General features: G+C 36.5%; 1 protein-coding gene across 2 annotated transcripts in view; it reads right to left on the reverse strand.

The window, feature by feature from the left end:
• LOC101899940 (uncharacterized) overlaps positions 1 to 19,044 on the reverse strand; it is a 207,344-nt gene that overhangs the window by 47,406 nt on the left and 140,894 nt on the right. The gene's annotated exons all lie outside the window — the stretch shown is intronic.

Genomic DNA, 19,044 nt, shown 5'->3' on the forward strand with positions numbered 1-19,044 from the left:
AACGACAATAAAGGGATTAAGCCTGACCATTTTGCAACAACAAAATACTATGGTATCCCGAACAAACAAGCCAACACTGTTTTATTAATAGACAAGGCACGTTCGACGAAGGGGTTTTTGTTGTAAAAGACAAAACCAACTTACATGGTTATGCAATTTCGTTCATGTAAAACGAAAGCATAACAAGTGGAGAATTTTTTTCTGAGTGTGGTTGCCTCCTGCCAACTTTGTGTATGAATTTATTGTTTGGAAAAATAAAAACAAAATATTTTCAAAATCAATGATTGGAAAAAACTTAAATAGCGGTAATATTAACCAAATTTGACACGGAATTGAAAGATAGAACTGTTTAGATCATATTTTTGAGAGAACATCCAGTCATTTCATTCATCTTTCGCGCTATTTGACTCATTTTAAAAATGACTCATTTTAAAAATGAAGAAAAATATCAAATAAATGAAAACAACTTGTTGGATTTAATTTTGTTCTACCTCCTTATTGTACCATGGTGTCGTACAACCGCTTAAAAGGGAAAGGCGTGGTGCCTTTTATTGAATGATCCTAGTTAACAGTTATGTATGTATATCTGTGCGATTTGCTACTACATCTTTCCATTTGGAGCAATGCTCTGTGGCTAACAATGTTATACACTGTAGGTCTCGTCGCGACACTACCACTCGGGAATTGTACTAATGTGTAATTTGCGAAAGAAGTCGTGCCCTTCGTTTCTGTCCGGAGCTCATTCTGAAAATCGGGCGGAAGATCGAAAAAGAGTCTAACAATTTTGCAACAACAAAATAAACAAAATAAAGTAAATAAAATGCTAACATTGTTCTAAAAACATCTTTGTTTCTACTTTTTTTAATTTGTACGCTTTATATAAATACCATCCAACGGGAGTTGAAGTGAATCGGGAGCTCTGCAAAGATTAGAAAAAACGGGCCTGTTCCATTTTCTCTTTTAGAGTTTGTCATGCCGTTGTTGTATTAATATGTAAATGGATTTTGTCAACCCATAGCTGCAAACAAAACAAAACCAAACACGTTGAACATCATTTCCGCTAATCTGTTCCAACAAAGTATATTATAATTTTTGCCTTTATTGATTTTGCTCTCAAAATCACTCTCGTTCGCGAGCAAATTTCACTTCCGACTGAAAACGAGAAAATTGTAGTGAAATCCGGTAGTGAGTTCATTAAAGGACGTTAAAAATACCAAAATGTGAGCCTTAAAATGTACCTAAAATCATTAAAATCGAATGTTTAGAGGCAAATTAAAGAATAGAACAAGTTTAAATATGCCACAAGCCAAATTAGTTACAATAAACCCAGCTCGAAAACTTTAATATTATCACTGCCGTTTTTGGGCATTACTGCCAGCATTCTGCAACACTGACAAGTACAGACAAGTACATCTGTTCAAGAATCTGCAAGAATATATTAGTTTTTCATTTTTTTCGATATCATAAAGAAAAAATGGGTTATCGTAGTAAAAACTTTCTTTATTCTTACAGTTCTGGAGGAGTTTTAATGTATTTCGGCTGTGAGTTTCCAAACTACTTGGTTTGTTAACGAATCGCCATTAAACGTTTCCATACGTTTACCGCTGTTGTTTTAAATTAAATATTAAATATTGTTTTTGTAAATTTTACGAACTACATTGTATATAAAAGAAATAAATTTAAGTTAATACAATAGCTTTACCATTTAATGAACTACTATCTATTTTTAATGACTTCAACACAAAAATATTTAATTTTTGTTTGTATTTTAGGAACTTGTAGTGTTTTTTGTATTGCCTCTCCTTGATATTCACTCCATATTACAGATTTGGTGGCATCTATATTATTTTGTTGCACCTGTTGTATACACATTTCAAAATATTTTACTATTTATTCTATTTTGTTTTCAATATTGCGTCATCCTGCAGAGTGCATTCCAGATTTGTTTTCGTTCCCAATCTCATACACAAACAGTACAAAACAAAAAACATGTCCCGTTAGCTGAGTATCCGGTTTCTTTCGTTTCGTACTCCGAGACATGTTTGAAAACGTTGCACATTATTTAATTTTGCACGGTTTCAGATCTTCGTGAAAAAACTTAAAATATAAAATATTTTAAATTTGTTTACAATAGGTGAAATTTTGTTGTTGCAAAATATTTAGACTTAATCCCATCATCGTTGCTTTTATAAAAACAACGTTTGTTTATCAATGGAGAAATTAAGAGATCTTCAAGATCTCCAACTCTGTTTCGATTACAAGTGTTTTTGTGTCTTCTCCAAAATTAGTTTACTCGGTTACTTGTGCATTTTTGAGAGTTTTTTAGTGTAAATTTTATTGAATATATTTATATATATATCCGCAATGCGGACAACATCAACTAGGGCATTAGAGACAATTCTATTTATGCACCCAATAGAAATTCAGATACGGTATGAAAAACAAATGCCACGCTACATACCATCAAACAATTTTAAAGCTAACAACGGGAGAATCTATAGAAAATTTTGTATGGAGTCGGATATCTGAAACTTTTATAGCTGTATCATGTGAAACATTAATCCCTACCAGAGACCCGTGGATCGACGAATTCCTACCACAAATGCCGACTGGAAACTGTTGTTATAAAGACGGCTCAGTGTTAGGGGAAAGAGCGGGACTGGGACTTTTTATCGAGAATACAAACACCGAAATCTCTTTCCGCTTGCCCGATCACAATACGATCCTGCCAGCGGAGCATTGTATGCACCCATACCCAGGTCATACGGGAGTTAGGGGTAACGAGATAGCAAACTCTCTCGCCAAAAAGTGCATGGAATTAGCATCAATTAACGTAGACAATACAGTGCCGCTAAATGCGTGACGTCTAGTGTTAAAGACATGGGCAAAAACGCCCAAAACGCAAAAACCACAAAAATCTTATGGGGCGATCCCGATGAGATAAAAGCGAAGAACCTTTTATTACTTGGTAAAAAAAGATCAGTGAGGCAACAGGCATCCTTACGGGGCACCTGCGCCTACAAGCTCTAATGTACAATATAGGTTGTGCAGATAACAGCAGGGCATATGGGGAAGATGACGAAACATTGGAACATTTTTTCTGTCAATGCCCAGCGTTTGCAAGTACCAGATCCCAATTTTTAGGGAACGACTCCATACCAGACCTTAATCAGACCATGGTAAATGATATAAGACAGTTAAGAAATTTCATCAAGGGAACTGAATTTCAAATATAACAGACTGTAAACTGCCCGCCTTCTTCAAAAAAACCCTTAGTCTAGAGTGCGCAACAGGCCTATACTGGCTTAGGTGTATGCCCAACAGGGCATGCGACGAATTGCTTCGCCCCTCTTTTCAACCTAACCATTTCGTTCATGTAAAACAAAAGCATAACAAGTGGAGAAAGATGAAAATGTTTATAAGTGCGATTTTAAGATTCAGAAGATTTTCCAAAAGAATTTTAGTTTTATGCAATTTTTTGGTTCCTCTTCTATTGAGCTTTCGATCTCGTCACTTGGGTAAAAAATGTTTTTTTCATATAAGAGGATTGGTGGATCTTTCTGAATCCTAGGTATTCCCTGCCTTACCATTGTTCTCCACTAATAAACAAACTTTGTTTTTATAAAAACGACAATAAAGGGATTAAGCCTGACCATTTTGCAACAACAAAATACTATGGTATCCCGAACAAACAAGCCAACACTGTTTTATTAATAGACAAGGCACGTTCGACGAAGGGGTTTTTGTTGTAAAAGACAAAACCAACTTACATGGTTATGCAATTTCGTTCATGTAAAACGAAAGCATAACAAGTGGAGAAAGATGAAAATGTTTATAAGTGCGGTTGTAAGATTTAGAAGATTTTCCAAAAGAATTTTAGTTTACGATCTCGTCACTTGGGTAAAAAAGGTGTTTTTGTCATAGAGTTATTTTTAAAATAACTTCTGGGGAAAATATCCCAGACAAAACACAACGGAACTGATGAGGATTGGTGGCTCTCTCCGAAACCTAAGTGTTCGCTGCCTTATCCCCTGGTAAACATAACCATCGTTCTTCACTAATAAACAAACGTTGTTTTTATAAAAACAACAATAAAGGGATTATGCCTGACCGTTTTGCATCAATAATATAGAGTTTTCAATTGCTGCAACTGATAAGCAAGTGCAGCATGTTTGCTTGTCACATGTAAGATAGCTATGCGTGTTTATGACCTCCCTCTAATATTTATGGCAGCATTGTGCATAGACATGTGTACAGTTGGTATCTATCTCTCTCTTTTGCACTTAATGCTAAGTAAGGGTTAGTCATATTATAATAAGTAGTTTTTAGGAAATACTTTTAATAAATAAATTAGTGCCGTACATGGTACAATAAAAAGGTAAGGTAGAGCTACCAGCTGATTACAATTTTTTCTGAGTGTGGTCGCCCCTCCTGCCAACTTTGTGTATGAATTTATTGTTTGGAAAAATAAAAACAAAATATTTTCAAAATCAATGATTGGAAAAAACTTAAATAGCGGTAATATTAACCAAATTTGACACGGAATTGAAAGACAGAACTGTTTAGATCATATTTTTGAGAGAACATCCAGTCATTTCATTCATCTTTCGCGCTATTTGACTCATTTTAAAAATGACTCATTTTAAAAATGAAGAAAAATATCAAATAAATGAAAACAACTTGTTGGATTTAATTTTGTTCTACCTCCTTATTGTACCATGGTGTCGTACAACCGCTTAAAAGGGAAAGGCGTGGTGCCTTTTATTGAATGATCCTAGTTAACAGTTATGTATGTATATCTGTGCGATTTGCAACTAAATCTTTCCATTTGGAGCAATGCTCTGTGGCTTTCGTGGCATTCCACTAACAATGTTATACACTGTAGGTCTCGTCGCGACACTACCACTCGGGAATTGTACTAATGTGTAATTTGCGAAAGAAGTCGTGCCCTTCGTTTCTGTCTGTTAGTCACAATAAACCCAGCTCGAAAACTTTAATATTATCACTGCCGTTTTTGGGCATTACTGCCAGCATTCTGCAACACTGACAAGTACAGACAAGTACATCTGTTCAAGAATCTGCAAGAATATATTAGTTTTTCATTTTTTTCGATATCATAAAGAAAAAATGGGTTATCGTAGTAAAAACTTTCTTTATTCTTACAGTTCTGGAGGAGTTTTAATGTATTTCGGCTGTGAGTTTCCAAACTATTTGGTTTGTTAACGAATCGCCATTAAACGTTTCCATACGTTTACCGCTGTTGTTTTAAATTAAATATTAAATATTGTTTTTGTAAATTTTACGAAATACATTGTATATAAAAGAAATAAATTTAAGTTAATACAATAGCTTTACCATTTAATGAACTACTATCTATTTTTAATGACTTCAACACACAAATATTTAATTTTTGTTTGTATTTTAGGAACTTGTAGTGTTTTATGTATTGCCTCTCCTTGATATTCACTCCATATTACAGATTTGGTGGCATCTATATTATTTTGTTGCACCTGTTGTATACACATTTCAAAATATTTTACTATTTATTCTATTTTGTTTTCAATATTGCGTCATCCTGCAGAGTGCATTCCAGATTTGTTTTCGTTCCCAATCACATACACAAACAGTACAAAACAAAAAACATGTCCCGTTAGCTGAGTATCCGGTTTATTTCGTTTCGTACTCCGAGACATGTTTGAAAACGTTGCACATTATTTAATTTTGCACGGTTTCAGATCTTCGTGAAAAAACTTAAAATATTATAAAATATTTTAAATTTGTTTACAATAGGTGAAATTTTGTTGTTGCAAAATATTAAGACTTAATCCCATCATCGTTGCTTTTATAAAAACAACGTTTGTTTATCAATGGAGAAATTAAGAGATCTTCAAGATCTCCAACTCTGTTTCGATTACAAGTGTTTTTGTGTCTTCTCCAAAATTAGTTTACTCGGTTACTTGTGCATTTTTGAGAGATTTTAGTGTAAATTTTATTGAATATATGCATTTAATTTAATATAATATTTGAAGAAAGTTAAGTTTTTGATTAAACTTGTATTTTAAAGTGTATTCGCAATATCTAATATTTGTGTTTAATCATCCGTAGACTTTATTTTTCATTTTTGTTTACTATATTCTTTGAAGCTTTGCGTTTGTTTTACTTTGACGTTTGTGCTTTATTCGTCATGTTTTACGTCCTGCTAAATTTTGTTCTTCCCTGAGGCATTTATTTAAACCATAATAACAAAACCGTTCACACAATGTTACTTTAACTCTATCGTTTACACCTAAAGCTAATACCTATATTTCTTTTTGTACCTTTTGTTATACCTCTTGTTGATAAAGGCTTGCTCTTATAAGGATTATAATATTAAAAACGGTACTGAACGTCTTATCACGTGTTATTTATGTGATTTATCACTGATAAATCTGAAGGACTCAAGGAACTCCACAGGGAGGGATATTATCACCCCTCCTGTGGGTTACCACCATTAAGAGTCTGCTAAGGACTTTAACCAATGAAGAGTTTGAACCAATCTGTTATGCAGACGACGTTATAATACTTCTGAGGGGAAAGAACCCTAACTTGCCGTGCAGAAGGGCCGAGTGGGCTCTGAAACTTGCATACAACTGGGCCGGACCGTGAGGTCTTAACGTTAATCCGGAAAAAAACTGAGATATGTCTATTCACTAGGAAAGAAAACTAGGCCATATCGTTGGCCCGGTCTTCCTGAACAAGACAATCAATATTTCCAATAAGGCTAAATATCTGGGTGTGATTCTAGACAGGAAACTTAATTGGAGGGATCACATCCAAGAAAGAGCAAACAAAGCTCATAGATGTTGGGTAACGTGTAAAAGGGCTGTAGGCTTTAAATGGGGTTTCAATATAAAGATGAATTGATCCAAATTCAAAGGCGTAATTAGACCTGTTCTAACATACGCATCAGTAGTCTGGTGGACAGCTATGGATAAAAAATTTATCATCAAAATATTACAGAAAGTCCAACGAATGTGCTGCTTAAGCATCTGCGGCGCAATGCGGACAACATCAACTAGGGCATTAGAGACAATTCTATTTATGCACCCAATAGAAATTCAGATACGGTATGAAAAACAAATGCCACGCTACATACCATCAAACAATTTTAAAGGTAACAACGGGAGAATCTATAGAAAATTTTGTATGGAGTCGGATATCTGAAACTTTTATAGCTGTATCATGTGAAACATTAATCCCTACCAGAGACCCGTGGATCGACGAATTCCTACCACAAATGCCGACTGGAAACTGTTGTTATACAGACGGCTCAGTGTTAGGGGAAAGAGCGGGACTGGGACTTTTTATCGAGAATACAAACACCGAAATCTCTTTCCGCTTGCCCGATCACAATACGATCCTGCCAGCGGAGCATTGTATGCACCCATACCCAGGTCATACGGGAGTTAGGGGTAACGAGATAGCAAACTCTCTCGCCAAAAAGTGCATGGAATTAGCATCAATTAACGTAGGCAATACAGTGCCGCTAAATGCGTCACGTCTAGTGTTAAAGACATGGGCAAAAACGCCCAAAACGCAAAAACCACAAAAATCTTATGGGACGATCCCGATGAGATAAAAGCGAAGAACCTTTTATTACTTGGTAAAAAAAGATCAGTGAGGCAACAGGCATCCTTACGGGGCACCTGCGCCTACAAGCTCTAATGTACAATATAGGTTGTGCAGATAACAGCAGGGCATATGGGGAAGATGACGAAACATTGGAACATTTTTTCTGTCAATGCCCAGCGTTTGCAAGTACCAGATCCCAATTTTTAGGGAACGACTCCATACCAGACCTTAATCAGACCATGGTAAATGATATAAGACAGTTAAGAAATTTCATCAAGGGAACTGAATTTCAAATATAACAGACTGTAAACTGCCCGCCTTCTTCAAAAAAAACCCTTAGTCTAGAGTGCGCAACAGGCCTATACTGGCTTAGGTGTATGCCCAACAGGGCATGCGACGAATTGCTTCGCCCCTCTTTTCAACCTAACCATTTCGTTCATGTAAAACAAAAGCATAACAAGTGGAGAAAGATGAAAATGTTTATAAGTGCGATTTTAAGATTCAGAAGATTTTCCAAAAGAATTTTAGTTTTATGCAATTTTTTGGTTCCTCTTCTATTGAGCTTACGATCTCGTCACTTGGGTAAAAATGTTTTTTTCATATAAGAGGATTGGTGGATCTTTCTGAATCCTAGGTATTCCCTGCCTTACCATTGTTCTCCACTAATAAACAAACTTTGTTTTTATAAAAACGACAATAGAGGGATTAAGCCTGACCATTTTGCAACAACAAAATACTATGGTATCCCGAATAAACAAGCCAACACTGTTTTATTAATAGACAAGGCACGATCTCGTCACTTGGGTAAAAAAGGCGTTTTTGTCATAGAAGTTATTTTTAAAATAACTTCTGGGGAAAATATCCCAGACAAAATACAACGGAACTGATCCTCATCAGTGGTTCTCTCCGAAACCTAAGGGTTCGCTGCCTTACCCCCTGGTAAACATAACCATCGTTCTTCACTAATAAACAAACGTTGTTTTTATAAAAACAACAATAAAGGGATTATGCCTGACCGTTTTGCAACAATAATATAGAGTTTTCAATTGCTGCTTGTGGTATGGGGGAGTTAGATACGGGATGTAATCGTTGCTCAGACTGATAAGCAAGTGCAGCATGTTTGCTTGTCACATGTAAGATAGCTATGCGTGTTTATGACCTCCCTCTAATATTTATGGCAACATTGTGCATAGACATGTGTACAGTTGGTATCTATCTCTCTCTTTTGCACTTAATGCTAAGTAAGGGTCAGTCAAATTATAATAAGTAATTTTTAGGAAATACTTTTAATAAATAAATTAGTGTCGTACATGGTACAATAAAAAGGTAAGGTGGAGCTACCAGCTGATTACATTTTTTTTTCTAAGTATGGTCGACTCCTGCCAACTTTGTGTATGTATTTATTGTTTGGAAAAATAATAACAAAATATTTTCAAAATTAATGATTGGAAGAAACTTAAATTGCGGTAATATTAACCAAATTTGACACGGAATTGAAAGATATAACTGTTTAGATCATATTTTTGAGAGAACATCCAGTCATTTCATTCATCTTTCGCGCTATTTGACTCATTTTAAAAATGACTCATTTTAAAAATGAAGAAAAATATCAAATAAATGAAAACAACTTGTTGGATTTAATTTTGTTCTACCTGGTGTCGTACAACCGCTTAAAAGGGAAAGGTGTGGTGCCTTTTATTGAATGATCCTAGTTAACAGTTATGTATGTATATCTGTACGATTTGCAACTAAATCTTTCCATTTGGAGCAATGCTCTGTGGCTTTCGTGGCATTCCACTAACAATGTTATACACTGTAGGTCTCGTCGCGACACTACCACTCGGGAATTGTACTAATGTGTAATTTGCGAAAGAAGTCATGCCCTTCGTTTCTGTCCGGAGCTCATTCTGAACATTGGGCGGAAGATCGAAAAAGAGTCTAACAATTTTGCAACAACAAAATAAAGTAAATAAGATGCTAACATTGTTCTAAAAACATCTTTGTTTCTACTTTTTAATTTGTACGCTTTATATAAATGTGTATTCTTTTTAAATTTGCATAAGAATTACATAAAATAATACAAGTAACTAAACCCTCAATACCATCCAACAGGAGTTGAAGTGAATCGGGAGCTCTGCTAAGATTAGAAAAAAAAACGGGTCTGTTACATTTTCTCTTTTAGATTTTGTCATGCCGTTGTTGTATTAATATGTAAATGGATTTTGTCAACCCATAGCTGCAAACGAAACAAAACTAAACACGTTGAACATCATTTCCGCTAATCTGTTCCAACAAAGTATATTATAATTTTTGCCTTTATTGATTTTGCTCTCAAAATCACTCTCGTTTGCGAGCAAATTTCACTTCCGACTGAAAACGAGAAAATTGCAGTAAAATCCGGTAGTGAGTTCATTAAAGGACGTTAAAAATACCAAAATGAGAGCCTTAGCTCAGTTAGCTGATGTGAGTTTGGGAAAATGTTCCTAAAATCATCAAAATCGAATGTTTGGATGCAAATTTAAGAATAGCACAAGTTTAAATATGCCACAAGCCAAATTAGTCACAATAAACCCAGCTCGAAAACTTTACTATTATCACGTCCGTTTTTGGGCATTACTGTCAGCATTCTGCAACACTGGCAAGTACAGACAAGTACATCTGTTCAAGAATCTGCAAGAATATATTAGTTTTTCATTTTTTTCGATATCATAAAGAAAAAATGGGTTATCGTAGTAAAAACTTTCTTTATTCTTACAGTTCTGGAGGAGTTTTAATGTATTTCGGCTGTGAGTTTCCAAACTACTTGGTTTGTTAACGAATCGCCATTAAACGTTTCCATACGTTTACCGCTGTTGTTTTAAATTATATATTAAATATTGTTATTGTAAATTTTACGAACTACATTGTACATAAAAGAAATGAATTTAAGTTAATACAATAGTTTTGCCATATAATGAACTACTATCTATTTTTAATGACTTCAACAGAAAAATATATAATTTTTGTTTGTATTTTAGGAACTTGTAGTGTTTTTTGTATTACCTCTCCTTGATATTCACTAAATATTACAGATTTGGTGGCATCTATATTATTTTGTTGCACCTGTTGTGTACACATTTCAAAATATTTTACTATTTGTTCTATTTTGTTTTCAATAATGTGTCATCCTGTAGAGTGCATTCCAGATTTGTTTTCGTTCCCAATCACATACACAAAACAGTACAAAACAAAAAACATGTCCCTTTAGCTGAGTATCGGTTTTCTTTCGTTTCGTACTCCGAGACACATTTGAAAACGTTGCACATTATTTAATTTTGCACGGTTTCAGATCTTCGTGAAAAAAACTTAAAATATTATAAAATATTCGCGTGAACTTGTGTATATAACCGACTTTAAACATGAATTTATTTGGGCTTAACAGCGACCAATGTTGTGTTTTGTTGAATGCAGAGACTGGTCTTAATGCTGAAGACAACATCAGAAGAACAACCGAGAATTAGGCATCACGATGTTGTAAAACCTTTAGACATTTGTATACAATAGGTGAAATTTTGTTATTGCAAAATATTTAGACTTAATCCCATCTGTTAATTGTTTGTTTTCCTTTTGTTTAGCTTGTAAAGTTTTAACCTTTTTTTTTTTTGTTTATTCACTTTGCCTTGTTTGTCACTTTTGGTTAATAAAAATCGGTTTTGTTGTTTTCAGTTTTTATTTTGTTCTTATTGTTTTGGTACAATATAATTTAATTTGATCTATGTGATCTTCCACACACTCTTCACAAGGTCAAAAAATAGACTGACAAATCTTTCTCTACCATTGATTGTTGAAGGGCAAAGAAGAGATTGCAAACGCATAATAACAACAACAACGCAAGATATGTTGCTGCAATGTCAATGAGTTTGCGGAATGTGCTGAATTGGTTCTCATTGAGTGAGTATTAAAGAGACTGAAATAAAGAAGTGTGGGAAGTCATAGAGACCGTTAGAAAATAAATAAGTTATTATTATTAATTCTGAATATGGGCGATTCCATTACAAATTTCAGTACTAAGTAAAATATAAAATTAATTCATGTATTAATTAATGTTAGTAGAATTTACAAGGTTCAATATTCCTCATTATTCAACATTTCGGCCCCTCCGTGGAGTGTTACCAATTTTTGCCGATGGCTCCAATAAAAACATATCCCAGTGCTGTCTGCTCGGCAATGACTCCAGGTATTTCGGTATCAAGGGACCCATTGCGATGGATATCTTTATAGAAATCAGCACCAATTTCTAGTTCAACAGTCGCGTTGCATCGAGGATTGGGATCTGCAAGCGTGTCTTCTGGGAAGTCTGAAGATGGATTGGCATCAATGGGAAGGTCATAGGGTTTTCGTGGAAGGTCGTTCGTCAACATTGCCCGTATTTCTCTTTTCCAGTTGAAATGACTTAGTCTGGCTGCAATTAGCACCTTTGCAAATCTGGTGTTGCGGTATTCAAAGGTTTCGAGGCAAAGCTCCGACTGTAGACGTACCGCTATGCGAGATACTGTCGCTTGGGAATTAACAATGCCGCGGCAGAGGTGCCACATGCCTGGTTGTTCTGGCATTGAAATTTTTATTTACACCGTTGGAACAAACACCTTCGACCAATCAAAGGGGATGTTTTTTGGAGGCTGTTGAACCAGATTGAATAGGTTTTTGTCAAGCATGTGATGTTGGGCTGCCTTTGATGTTGAGGGCTGTTTATTTTGCGGCGAACGTTGTGTCTGTCGAACGAATAGGCGCTTGTGATTTTGGTCTGGTTGACGACGACGATCTGGTGGCTGGATGTTGGCGCTGTACATGACGACTTTGGCGAGTGGTGCTCATTGCTTTAATTGGGGTTGCGTAGTGCAAAAGGGTGTTGTGTTTCCCTCCACAAATTTGACATGATAAAGTTGTCGGACAGTTTGACTTAGTGTGAGAGCAAGCTAGGCAATTGATGCAATAAAAATACTCACATACTACGTCAAAACGTGCTTCAGGCTCAAGACACAAAAACTTTTTGCATGTCTTAATGGGATGATCCTGCTTGCACACCCCACACGAATAAATCCAGCATCTTGGTCTAGTGGTTGGGTTTGTGTTTTTGGAGTTTTTTGGAGCCATATCTGTAAAAAGCGAGAATTAGTTATACGGCAATTTTAGTTTGAAATAAAATGGAATTTGGGAAGGTTAGTCGGAGAGATAGGGAATTAGCTTCGTTATAGGTCGACGAACGACACCGTTTGATGTTTGGAGATCAACAACCCTGACATTTTGGTCTGACCCTGGATACAGATTAGTAATTCTTCCTAACTTCCACTCATTCCTAGGTATACGGTCGTCTTGAATAATTACAAGGTCATTTAGTCGTACATTGCCCTTTTGCCACTTCCATTTATGGCGACGGTGTAGTTCTTTCAGGTATTCTGTCTTCCATCTAAGACATAATATCTGGGAAATGATTTTTACTCGCTTCCATCGATTAACGAGAGATATATTTTCCTCAGTAATGTCGGGTCCAGGTAAAGACAACAATGGTGATCCAATCAGGAAGTGCCCTGGAGTAAGCGGTGAAAGGTCATTTGGATCATCACTTGCAGTACAAAGAGGTCTAGAGTTTAAACAAGATTCTATTCTGGCCAAGATAGTAGATAACTCTTCGAAAGTGAATGTCATATTGGGGACCATTTTTCTTTGATGTGTCTTGAATGATTTTACACCTGCTTCCCACAATCTCCCAATGTGAGGAGCACCTGGTGGTATAAAGTTCCATTCCAGGTTCTGATGGGCATATTGGTGCACGAGACCGTTTTGTATATGTCTGAAAAATAATAGTCTGTCCTTTCTGATCATTTCTGCAGCACTAGTAAAGTTAGTTCCGTTGTCGGAAAACATTTTTGCCGGACAACCTCGTCTTCCGATGAAACGTGAAAATGCCGCTAAGAAAGCTTGTGCTGAGAGGTCACTGGTGGCCTCCAAATGTATTGCTTTGGTAGAAAAGCGTACAAATATGCACACGTACCCCTTCGTTACTAAGCATGCTCGGCCTGTGAAGTTTCGAATACTAAAAGGTCCAGCAAAGTCTACTCCAGTATTTAAGAAAGGTCTTGTAAATTGCGTTCGTTCTGGAGGCAGAGATGACATAATTTGGTTTTGGGTATGTCGTTTGTATAGCACGCAGGGCTTACAGCGGTTTATCACCATTTTCACCAGAGGTTTAAGTCGAAAGATCCAGAATTCTGATCGCAGAGTCCGTATCATAAATTGGTTTCCCCCATGTAATGTATATTTATGAGTATGTTCAACTAGAAGGTATGAAAGATTCGAATAGTGTGGCAGCAGAATTGGATGTCTTTCGTTATGAGTTAACATAGGAGAGTCAGAAAGACGTCCGTTTGCTCGCATGATTCCGTTGGCGTCAATAAATGGATTTAACGATAAAAGTGGACTGTTGTGAGGCAATTTTCCATTTTTTGATAATAGACGGTATTCTTCAGAAAAATAGTGGGACTGAGTCAGCAAAATCATTTTGTATTTCCCAATCTTAACTTCTTCAGGCAGAACATCATCAGGAGGTGTATTGATTGAAGGTTTGATTCCATGTGCTAATCGTATGATTCTGGCAACATATGCAAAGGAACGATACGCTTTTGATAGACTTGAAAAGTTTCTCAAAGGGTCGGTTTCTCTTAGATTTGTAGTTGAAGGAGTCACTAGTGTTTTGATTTGCTTCTTTTCCAACAGAATATCTAAAATTTGTGTCGATCGTGGCCAGCAATTGGTTGGCTCTCGGAGCCAAGTAGGTCCATGCCACCATAAGTCATTATTTTGTAAGTCGATAGAAGAGCATCCTCGTGTTGCAATGTCCGCTGGATTGTCTGATGAATTTACGTGGCACCAACTTGATGTTCCTACTTTATCCACGATGTGAGACACTCGATTGCCAACAAAGGTGTTCCATGCGCATGGTGGTTTTTTAAGCCAGGCTATGACGATTGTTGAGTCGGTCCAAAAGTAGATGTCATGTTTTTCCAGGTTGAGGCTCGGTATAACTGATGACGTTAGTTTTGCTAGTAAAACAGCTCCACATAATTCCAGCCGAGGCAGAGAGATTTTCTTGACCGGTGCAACACGTGTTTTCGCAACCAGAAGATGTGTGTGTACGTCATTATTATCTTCAAGTCGAACATATAAAGTCGCGGCGTATGCCTTTTCAGAAGAATCGCAGAATCCATGTATCTCAATCTTGCAGGTCGGAGTATATTGTATCCATCTTGGCACATTTAGATTTTGAATGTCTGTGCAACCGCTGATAAAGTTTTCCCATGCCGATGACGTCAAAGGTGTAGGACCTTCATCCCACCCTACCTTGTTTAGCCAAATCTGCTGCATAATGAGCTTGACAACTACAATGATAGGCGCTAACCAACCGCAAGGATCGAAAAATCTAGCTATTATTGATAAAACCTCTCTCTTGCGGGAATGAAAACGAATCACGACTAATGTTCCACTTAATACCAAGTGTCTTCGTAACAGGTTTTCAGAGAGGTGAAGACAATCGTCGGATAGTAGGCTGTCTGGTGGTAAGTCATTAATTATGGTGGGGTGATTGGAACTCCACTTTCGGAGATCAAACCCTGCAGAGGCTAATGCACCGGAGAGTTGGTTTTTAGAAATCACCGCTTCTTCAATTGTGTGTCCTCTTGCCAAGACATCATCGACGCACATATTGTTCCGTAATATATTGTCCGTATTGCTAGAAAGGGGGCACAATTAACTCCGAATGTCACAGTCAAAAGTTCAAAGTCCTCAATAGGATATTTAGGCGAAGTGCGAAAGAGAATTCGCTGATATTTTGTTTGCGAAGGGTTGACTAAAATTTGCCTGTACATTTTGGTAATGTCGGCGTTGTATACGACCTTATAAAACCGGTTTTATTACCGCATGGTGAGGTAGGTAAAAATTAGGTCCATTATTAATGTCCGGCTTTAAAACCTTTGGCCTAAGTCCAAATACTCCATGATTGTTTTATCATAAAGGTCTTTGATTTCTGGTTTTCCGCTGAACATTTTTTCCATACGAAGAAACTGAGCCATTGCGATGTTCCGTGAATTTCCGATTTCCTCAGCAGTTTTGAAAGGAAGCTCAACCATGTATCTTCCAGAAGCCGTTCTTTCAGTTGTAGACTTGTACAAGTCTTCACAAAAGATGTCCTCGTGGGATCGCAAAGTCTCACTTGGCGGCTCCTCCACCTCCCAAAATTGTGTTAGTAGGTTGTCTAACGCCACAGCGTTGACCAGCGAGATATGTCTAGGTGACTGGGTCGATCGCTCTACAGGTCCCCCAGAATCCACCCAAAAACTGTTTTTTGAGTCAATAAGGAACCGTGTGAACGCATCGGAATCGCCAGGTCAAAAATGTTTGAACAAATGTCGAGACCAATGAGGATGTCCATTGGTCTGCTCTTGTAGAAAAGTGGATCAGCAAGTGGGCGTTCTAATTCATCATAATTGTCAATATCCATATTTCGTGGTGGCAAATTGAACAATAAAGTTTTTAAAACAGGAGCCCAAACGTCTAATTTGAAATCAGGATTAATTCGGGAGCGAAGAGTGAAAATGCAAGCTTGTGTTGATGTTTCCGTCATTGCTGGATTAAGTCCTGAAACGTGTACAAGGTTGCGTTTGGTTGGAAGTCGAAGTCGATTTTTCAGCTTATCTGAGATGAAGGTCGATTGAGAGCCGGAATCTATGATTGCGCGGGCTTCAAACCTCTGACCGTTCGATTCAACTTCCACTAGGGCTGTGAAAAGCAAAGTCTCTTCTGGTTTTGAATAAGGTTTATTCTCATCGCGAAGAGCAAGTGAGGTGAGTTGCTTTGGTTTGATACAAGGTGTGGACTGTATTTTTAAGGTAAGTGCTTGTGTACTTGTACTAGGTCGTACATCAAGTTGGGATTCAGGAATTGTTTGTGTTCCGCTTCCCTTATGCAAAAGCGTATGATGTCGGAGATTGCAAATTCGACAATTGAATTTGCTTTTGCACTCGTTTACTCCATGATCGGTTAAGAGGCAATTAAAACAAGTGTTTGTTATTTTAACAAGGTGAATACGGTCATTTGTATTCTTTTGTAGGAACTTGGGACAATTTCTTAAAAAATGATGTTCTTTGCAATGTTGGCATTTATGCTCCACCGTGTTTTGAGGTCTATGTTGTTTATTTGTCATAGTATTCTTTGATTTGAGCTCAATGTTAGTGTGAAAAGAGTGCATTTTTTTGTCGTTCTGAGAACGTTTAGAAGGCACTGATTGAATATTTCCACAGATTCGAGTATTTTAAATTTTTGTGTGAGGAAGTTGTTGCACTTACTCCATGTTGGAATGTCCGAACTCGAGTCTAGCATGTTTTCAAAATCTTGCAGGTAAGTTCTAGGCATTTTTTGAGAGCATAAATAAATAAGAATAGTCCCAGGATTTAACGTCAATGTCTAAAGTTTTTAATGTTTCAAGGCAACCCGTAACTGATCGTTGCAATGTCTTTAGTGATGAGCTTGAGTCTAAGATTATCGAAGGTAAGTTGAACAAGGTTTTCAATTGCTCATTCACTTGCATGCGTTTGTTTTCGTACCTGTCAGTCAGGTTTTTCCAAGCAAGATCAAAGCCATCATGCGTAAGCGGAATGTTCGCTATGATGTCTCGTGCTTCACCTCCTGTTTTCTGATTGAGGTGATATAGTTTTTCGACCTTACTAATTTTCGGATTTTTAACGTAAATGGTGGAAAAAAGGTCTCGGAAGGTCGGCCATGTTTTGTAGCTGCCATAGAATATATCCGTGTCGCATGGAGGAAGCTTTATGGAGTAATGAACGGGATTTTCCAGTATGTTTTTTTCCAATGTCTTCGAGGCCTTGTTCGTAAGGACGTCAATTTCTGCATTTATTGTTCCTAGGGTAACTTTATAGGTAGTAATGGCATTTCTGTATGTTGCACGTAGCTTTTTAAGTTCGATGGGAGGATCACTTTCTTTGGGTTCATAATCCCTACATTCTTCATAACATCGCTTGACGTGGCTCCAGATATGGTCCAGGTGTATCCGAAGAGCTTCCAAGGAGTGCACATTATCCTCGGCTGTGCTGCTTGCTTGCAATTCGTGGTCAAAAAAAAATCCAAAAAATGTCGAAAATCCAGCGAAGTCCAAAAAACGATATTACGGGAAAAATGTTAACGTCGGAGTTTAATATTTCGTCCAAAAGTTAAAGAATGTCCAAAATACCCCAAGTTTCCTTGGTTGCAATTTCGTTCAGAGCAAGGAAAATGTATGAAAAAATCCAAAATCAGCTTTGTTTGCAAATATTTGAAATCCCCAAGAAAGGTCAATTTTTAGGCTACACTGATTGTTTGGAATAATCGTATGATATATGTACAATAGATTGTATATGTCAACGAACTATCGTAAAAAAGGTCATCAAGTATTCAGCTAAAAGTTTCACCCGAATGTTTTATAAATTCTTAGGGATGGCAACCCTTTATTTAAAACAAATACTGAGTTTAACAATTTTAAAATCAATCACTTTCTGATATGTACCGTAACGATGCATGTGTATGTGTAAGTATTGGTATGATGTACTTACTTTGCAAATATAATTTTTGATGTTATTTGCTTACTGTTGTTGTGTTGTTGTAAGTCGTCCTTTTGTTGTTGTAAGTCGTCTGAGGCCTAAAACAAAAAACACTTAAACGTTGATGTTGTTCAAAGTTTAACCTTGAGAAAATATATCCCGTTAAAAATAGCGGTACATATTTTTTTTTGTTGAAAGTTAAACTAATGTCTTAGCACAATTTTTGGCAGGTATTTTGAGGTCACAGTATTAACTTTTTATTGCAATTAATTTCCACTTTATTTAGTTTGTTTTGCCTGTAAGGGCGATGATGATCACTTCCACTTTGTTTATTAGTAGATCATTATTTATCAAAGTATGTCTTTTTATGTTTGTTGTCACTGGTACAATTTTTGTAGGCAATATTTTAATAGTTCTTGCACTATGCGGCTCGCGAGGACCAAATGTTAATTGTTTGTTTTCCTTTTGTTTAGCTTGTAAAGTTTTAACCTTTTTTTTTTTGTTTATTCACTTTGCCTTGTTTGTCACTTTTGGTTAATAAAAATCGGTTTTGTTGTTTTCAGTTTTTATTTTGTTCTTATTGTTTTGGTACAATATAATTTAATTTGATCTATTTGATCTTCCACACACTCTTCACAAGGTCAAAAAATAGACTGACAAATCTTTCTCTACCATTGATTGTTGAAGGGCAAAGAAGAGATTGCAAACGCATAATAACAACAACAACGCAAGATATGTTGCTGCAATGTCAATGAGTTTGCGGAATGTGCTGAATTGGTTCTCATTGAGCGAGTATTAAAGAGACTGA

The sequence above is a fragment of the Musca domestica genome, unplaced genomic scaffold (genome assembly GCF_030504385.1).
Source record: "Musca domestica strain aabys unplaced genomic scaffold, Musca_domestica.polishedcontigs.V.1.1 21, whole genome shotgun sequence".
NCBI classification, from domain to species: domain Eukaryota; kingdom Metazoa; phylum Arthropoda; class Insecta; order Diptera; family Muscidae; genus Musca; species Musca domestica.